The sequence below is a fragment of the Oratosquilla oratoria genome, chromosome 40 (genome assembly GCF_046742065.1).
Source record: "Oratosquilla oratoria isolate Oo_2021 chromosome 40, ASM4674206v1, whole genome shotgun sequence".
Taxonomy (NCBI): Eukaryota; Metazoa; Arthropoda; class Malacostraca; order Stomatopoda; family Squillidae; genus Oratosquilla; species Oratosquilla oratoria.
The window spans coordinates 32,516,267-32,523,766 of NC_134816.1; the positions used below are offsets into that span (position 1 = coordinate 32,516,267).

Here is a 7,500-nt window from a genome sequence, read left to right on the forward strand (position 1 = left end):
AGCTCAGCGTTCTACCAACTGCGCCACCGCGCGCGCGCGCGCGCGCGTGTGTGTGTGTGTGTGTGTGTGTGTGTGTGTGTGTGTGTGTGTGTGTGTGTGTGTGTGTGTGTGTGTGTGTGTGTGCGTGTGTGTGTGATAATGTGAAACTATATGTGTATGTGCGCGTGTGTGTATACATGCATGTATGTTTTTATGTTTCTATGTTTGCATATGCAAATGTGCACAAATGTATATGTACTTTAGTGTGTGTGTGTATACGTGTGTTTCGAAAAGTAGATTTCTGGGGAAAGGAATGGGGAAAAAGTAAATTTCCAATAGATACTGGGGATTTATATTGACAGTATTGAACATACAATACAGAAAATAAAGCAAAAAACAACACCCAATAGAATAAGCCAAGACGTCTTGTAGATCGTTCTGCACTCTCAGTTGGAATATAGATTTGCAAACGAGTGATCTGTTTATATATACGAAGTAAGACTAATCTTGGAGAGGTCACGCTTGGCTCTCCTCAGCTTAACTGGCGGCATTTTGTTGATCGTCATAGGCATGATTTTTGTGCCTCTGTGGAGTGTTTGTGTGTATTCTGAGCCTTCGTGGGGTGCTTGTGTGTAGGTGTTCTCTGAATTTAGGGCTCTTTCCTTGTAGGTAAATCATTAGCTTGGACATTGTTTGCAGGTCAGGCGTGCAAGATGGTCAGGCGTTGGAGGTCCATCTCCTTTGCGACAATTTCCGTATTACTTGTCATGGTTTCCCTGTCGAGATGGTGTCTATTGTAAGTCCAAAGGTGGTGTTTAGGTCCCTCTTGTTAAAGGTGGAGGATGAGTCGTCTGGACAGGGTGGCAGTTGTCTTCCCCACTTAGGTAGATAGGAGCGTATAGTCCTCCTCTGGGCAAGTGAATTTGTACACTACGTGGGATTGACGAAATCAATGAGGATTTGGTGCGGTACTCTTTCTCAGAATTAGAGAACATGTCTTCCCCTGTAATAAATTATGAGTGATAATTTATCGCCTTCTTTCGTAGGGGGTCACATTTTTTTTAAATAATATTTTTCAATATTTTTTCATTATCTTTATACTTGTTGGACAAGTGGGGCTTATGCGGTGAGTAGTTCCTTCTTGTCTTGTTCTGTGTCAGTGTGGTGAGGTTCTTGGTGCCAAGTGCCAATAGCTCTTCTAAATGTAGCTTGGACCACGCTGTTAGAGTAATCATTATTGATGAGTAGTTGGAGGACCTTGTCAATATCCTTCTGGGTGTCCGGTCAATATGAACAATAGGAAAGACCTCTTTTAAAAGGGTATTTATGGTGGATTCTCTGTATTTTGGGGGGCACTCGCTTTATTTACTCATGCATAGCATTGGGTTGGTGTCTTTCGCATAAACACTAGAAACAAAGGAGAAATTAGTCTTTTGAGGAGGACATCCACGAAGGGGGGGGGGACCCACTTTCATTATACTCGGCAGTGAATTCAATCCCCGACACTTCCATGAGCTTCCTCCTCAAGGTTTCAAGGTCTTGGAGGAAAACAGTTTAGACAAGAATATCACCAATGTATCTCCAGTAAATTGCAAATCGACTAAAATCGACTACTGAGCCCATGAAAAAATAGCATATAGAACCCCTAAGGGGAACCCATAGCAACTCCATCCGTTTGTTGGTAAAGCTTCCCCTGGTGGACAGCGAAAGGAGATAACTTTTGTGCACGTCTGGGGTAGAGAGAGGAGATAGTTTTTAGGTGTGTCTAGTCCAGGTCAGGCCAACTTCTGTATACTTTACCACAGATAAAGTTTATAGGTCTGTCAACGGGAATATTAGTAAACAGTGAAGTGGCATCTAATTAGGTTATTTTTCCTCTGCCGGTAGCATATTTTACCAGGTTCAGGAACTCGTGGGACAATGGCAAGCTTAATCTGTTCGAAATAATTGGGGTCATGAGATCATTTAAATTTTTAGCCAACTTGTACGTAGGTGTTGATATTTGACTAATCATGGGCCAAGGGGGTTATTAGGTTTGTAGATTTTTGGATCGCTATTGTTATGGTTTATTCTACTGTATTTTGTTTTTTTGCTTTATTTCCTGTATTGTGTGATAAATATTATCAATATAAGTCCCCAATGACCACTGGAACTTTAATTCTTCCCCTCTCCTTTCCACAGAAATCTACATTCCGAAAGCTAGAAAGCTTACAAAAGAATTTAATTTCTAAATCTTCTGCCATCGTTTTTAACAGAACATGCTCGAAAGAGAATCTCCTGCCACGCTTCACGAACATGTATATATGCATATATGCATATGTTACAATTCACTGCGGTATTGGATCACATGTTAGATTAGTGATGGACAGCTCTTATCCTCCCGAATTCCCGGATGAGAGCTCAGACATATACATATACATCACTGTCACGAATTATTTATTCCATAACATACACACTCGCGCACACATATATACATATACAATTTCCAACAATATCAAATGCACTGCAGAGGTAACCTGTTATCATTACAAAGAAACGCAAGTATAATAATTTTGCATACAATATTCTATTCAACTTTATCCTCATTCGCTTTAATGTTGTATGACGTTGTTTTATGATTATATCTGCGATGTTTTACCATGAATCTTTTCTAATTTTGTTCATTTTATTTCATCTTGTATTTTTTTGCGCTGCAATATGTGTCGTATCTGTCTTCGTATATAAACCTTCGGATATGGAAAAACGTGGATTTTTTTTTTCAAGAATTTCAGAAATAAATATTACCATCATCCGGAGTTCTAGGAAACGCAGTACAATATCCTGGTCTGCAGAATTCCTCATGGAGATGGTTTCATCAAAATTTTCGATTTCCCCCTCTTCTCCCCGCTCTCCCCCTTTCCTTCTCTCCTCTCCCCTTCTCCCCATTTCCCCGTTCTCCCCCCCCCCCACTTTCTCCTCCCTTAGCCTCCGATTTCCAATACCTGTTGGGAACAATGCTCCCCCCCGCCTTCCGAAGATCATCAGGACGAGTCTGTTGGACGTGATCGAGGCGTCGAGCTGAGGAGGGACGAAAGGCCGCATCTCGGAAAGGTCTTCCTTCTCCCTCCCAGGAGGTTGTCTAAGAAGATGAAAAGGGTCTCTGGCATTAGCTTGTGTACGTTTAGACTCTCTCTCTCTCTCTCTCTCTCTCTCTCTCTCTCTCTCTCTCTCTCTCTCTCTCTCTCTCTCTCTCTCTCTCTCTCTCTCTCTCTCTCTCTCCATCTATCTCTCCCATCCCTATCTCCGTCTCTAACTTCATTTCCATCTCTTCCACTATTTCTACCTCTATACATCTTTATATATCCATCTCCATCTCTACCTCTATCTCTCTTGCTTATATCTATATTCCTATCTCTGTCTCTACTTCTATCATCCTATCTCTATGTCAATATTTCTATCCCTGTCTCTCTCTACCTCAATGTTTTTATCTGCATCTATATCTATAGCCTTATCTCTATCTCCACTTTTATCTTCTATCTCTATGTCTATATTCCTATCTCAGTCTCTATCTGTAGATCTCTGTTTCTACAGTATTTCTATTATTTCTTATTATTTCTCTACATCTATTCTTGTATCTGTGTTTTTATTTATATGGCTTTATATCTTTATATCCGTCTTCATCTCCATCCCTATTTGTATTTCAATCTCTATACCTTTTTATCTCTACCTTTATATCTATCTCTGTATTTGCCTCTCTCTTTATATCAATCTCTATATCTCTCTATTTCTAATTTTGTCCCTATATCTTAGTTTCTATATCTATGTCTCTTTCTTGAAGCCTATCTCAATATTATTTTTATTTCAATCTCCATCTCCGTTTCTATTTTTGTTTTCTCTCTAGACTATAAGTCACTCAGGAAGGTAACCCGATGTCAAATGTTATTATTTAACCTCAGGTCACAGTCTGAGCCTCAGACTGTGACCTGGCTTTGTTCTTATCTTGAAACATCGCTACTATAGGAGGCGTGCTGGTCTCGCATTTGCTTTGTTGTGGGTTCGAAATCCGTAGTGCTCTTCCATTCGCAGCAGTGACCGTCACCTGCCCCAAACAGTCACCCAAGCGTATGACAAGGCAGAAGTGACGTTTTTGGCAGCAGATACTCAGCGCCTCCCGGCGTAGGCGCCTCGTTTTATATCACCCAGGATGTTGTTCTTGGTTCCGTTGTTAGTCAAGTTGGTTGACACTAGACGTCGGCTTGTTCTGACACCTTGCCGATCAGTTGGAGATATCAGCGAGGGGACAGCATTCAAGCGAAAGGTTCACGTGTCACCATGTGTGTCACGTGGACCTTGTAAAGTGTCATAAAGTGTCACAAGACCGTCAATGTCGTGTTTGGTTCGTACAACGCAGTAAGGTCGTATTTCAAGGAAGCTTGACACGCGATAAAGCTCGTAGTCCGTTTCAAATACGATGCTTCGTTTCAAGGGTTTCAGAAAAGTTAGAATCGTTTTATGGTAATATTTCCTGTTGGTGGGCTGGATGTGTTGCCATAAAGTGATCCTGGATTTCACTGGTTCCGTTGAAATGAGGTACATGATGCTGTTTCGATCCCAGAAAAATGAACAAATATTTTGTCCGATTCTTTATCACCCGTCTGTCCATTCCTGTCATGTGATGACAACACAGTTTGGATGTAGTCGAGAGGAACATTGACTCTCCATTGTCTATTGTATTTGTATTCTATTTCGTCGCAGGCAATTCACCGACATTTCTCTCTCTGAGGAGAGAAACAACTAGACATTATCAGGAGGCAACTGTGACTACTATAGTCTGTTCGCCCCAAGGAGTAGTCCGTTGAGGGTATGGTACATGTCGTGCCAAATCAACCTTAGTACATCCCTTTTCTCTTTTATTTCTCGTCTATGTGTTATTTGATCTTTTTCTTTTCATTTGTTGTATATAGTAAAAGGGCTGCGTCCTTTTCTGCATGAGGGGACGGAGAGGGGGGGTCGCCGATTTAATAAAGCGGCCTTGCTGTGGATGTGCTGTATCTTGCGACATTGCTTCTGACCCAGGGTAGTGGAGAAGATGCAGGGATGACCCGTCATCCAAGAGGTGCTAAGATAAGAGGGAGGGAAGAGGGTGGAGGGAAGTGTAGTATGTAGGGGATGGAATGGGTGGGAGTGGTTTCTATGCCTTTGTTTTTTGGCTGCCTCCCTTGTAAGGGGGAAAAAAGGTTTTGGTATACGTATGTATATAGAAATAGGAGCTCTATAATAAAATGTGTATAATTTCTCAGGATTATAGCAACGATTATCCACCCCATCCCATCTTTCTCATCCGTGATACCTCGGCGTGGAAAACATGGGGGGAAGCTGCGCATGTGTTATAGAAGTTATTCAAATTGTTGTTATCATCACCCCCAAAAAAATCTCATTGTACTGTACAGCAGAATCCAAAAAATCAAACAACACATATATGGAAAACAAGAGAGAGAGAGAGAGAGAGAGAGAGAGAGAGAGAGAGAGAGAGAGAGAGAGAGAGAGAGAGAGAGAGAGAGAGAGAGAGAGGCATGTACTATTGTTGATTTAGCAGAATGGTGAGTAGTAAATCATGACGTTTGCCACAGCCTGAACAGACTCCTTGTAGCACACATGCTTTAGGTCACCTTGCTCGTCAGTAGCCCGACCAGCGGCGAGTTCAGCAGTTTAGGTCACTGATCTCCTTTATTTTGATTAGCATCACTAACATTAGCATTTGTTAACATTAGCATTTATTAGCAAACTAGTTCAAATATCTTATCATTGTCCATCCCTATGGATATACTAAAAACAAAGACATAAGAATGAAGGAGACTGCAAAAGACCATAAAGGATACACTAGGTAGTTTCATGTTCATTACAACCTATCATCCCAATCCATAAAGTTATCTAACATTCTTTTAAAACAACCTGTAGTTTCAGCGTTCACTACATTGTTACTGAGTCTATTCAATTCGTTAACCACTCAATTGATAAACAAATTATTGCTCATTTCCTTCTTAAGTCTAAATTTCTCCAGTTTAATTTATTAGTTGCGAATCCTGCCCTGTTGACTAAGTATGATGACCTTGTCTACATCACTCTTGTTAAAATTTGTGACCCACTTGAACACCTTTATTAGATCACTCAGTAATCTGCGTCTTTTCAGAGTGTAAATTAATTTGCCTACGCCTGTCATTGTAAAGCAAATTTCTAAGCCCATTTATAATTTTGATCATTTTCCTCTGTACTAATTCTAGTGAATTAATATGTATCCTATAGGACGGAGATCAAAAGTGTACGCTTAGTCAAGGATGGGTCTAACTAACGCCAGATTGAGTTTGATAACTACCTATGCTTTGCTATCTCTATTCCAAGTATTAATACACTGTTTCCTGGATTTAAGGTCAGGACTCACTAGCACCCCTGAGTCTCCCTCGCATTAATTTTTTCTCTAAAAAGATGTTATCTAAGTTCTATCTGCTTTCTGGGTTGCGTAAACACTCACTCCACTAGCTTAGGTCATCTTTAAGTCCCTGGTGGAATTAATCTTCGTTATAAATCATTTGATATTAACATAAGAAACGACTACAAGTGCAGGTTAGCTTGAGATTCTAGCTCACCAGCGTGATTGGTGTTAATCTTCTTTTTTACCGACTCAGATGATATGTTACGAGACTACTTTATGTGATCACAATTCCTGGACTTCATCACCGGTCACGGAGGCAAAGGGAGATTAAGTGTTATATGATATTGGTGTTGTTTGGTGTATACATGTGTTTGTGTCAGGCGAGGGTTCGAATCCCAGTAGGAGAGTATACATGTGTCCATTACATCATTTCATATCACAGTCTTTGGCTCGGACGGGTGTAATGGACAGCCAAAACAAAATTCATTAAAAATATGACGGGTTAAATTTTGGGATGTATTTTGATATCTGGTGGATGAGGACGGCAGGGAGGAGGGGTCAGGGGTCAATAATTTTTCAGTTTGGACTGGACAGAAGAACTTCTAACGAAGTCGTGTGCGTTCTTCTCGAAATTTATGAGGTGATTGAGGAAAAGTTGATGAACGAATTTGATCAGGACAAAAAGAGGACAAGAAGAGGACACGAGGAGAGAAAGGAGTTGCTAAAGGGAGGAGGCAGACAATCTATCAATAAATTCGTCAATTGTTATCTCCACAAGCATAGTCAACTTTCTATTGAGGTAGTTGCAAATGTTTTTGTATAGATATTGAAATTCTCTTTGATAATCACGCAAGACTTTAGTCTTTCATTTAGTTTCTTTTATTTTTATTTTCTATTTGCTTTTCTGCGTTTTTAATCTAATATGACTTCTTATTTCACATCATACTATTAGATAACTTTTTATAATTTTTTTGTAGCCCAATATAATTTTCTATTATACAATTCATTCGGAGTTGAGACTTTATTTACGACATATTTTAGAGTAACGCTTATTTACATTCCCTTATGAGATAAGATAATGCGAGTGAGAGATCAGCACGCTACAGATTACG

General features: G+C 40.2%; 1 protein-coding gene across 1 annotated transcript in view; it reads left to right on the forward strand.

Annotated features, from left to right (window-relative positions):
* The window catches only part of LOC143020764 (PDF receptor-like), a 56,275-nt gene that overhangs the window by 2,143 nt on the left and 46,632 nt on the right, over window positions 1–7,500 (forward strand). The gene's annotated exons all lie outside the window — the stretch shown is intronic.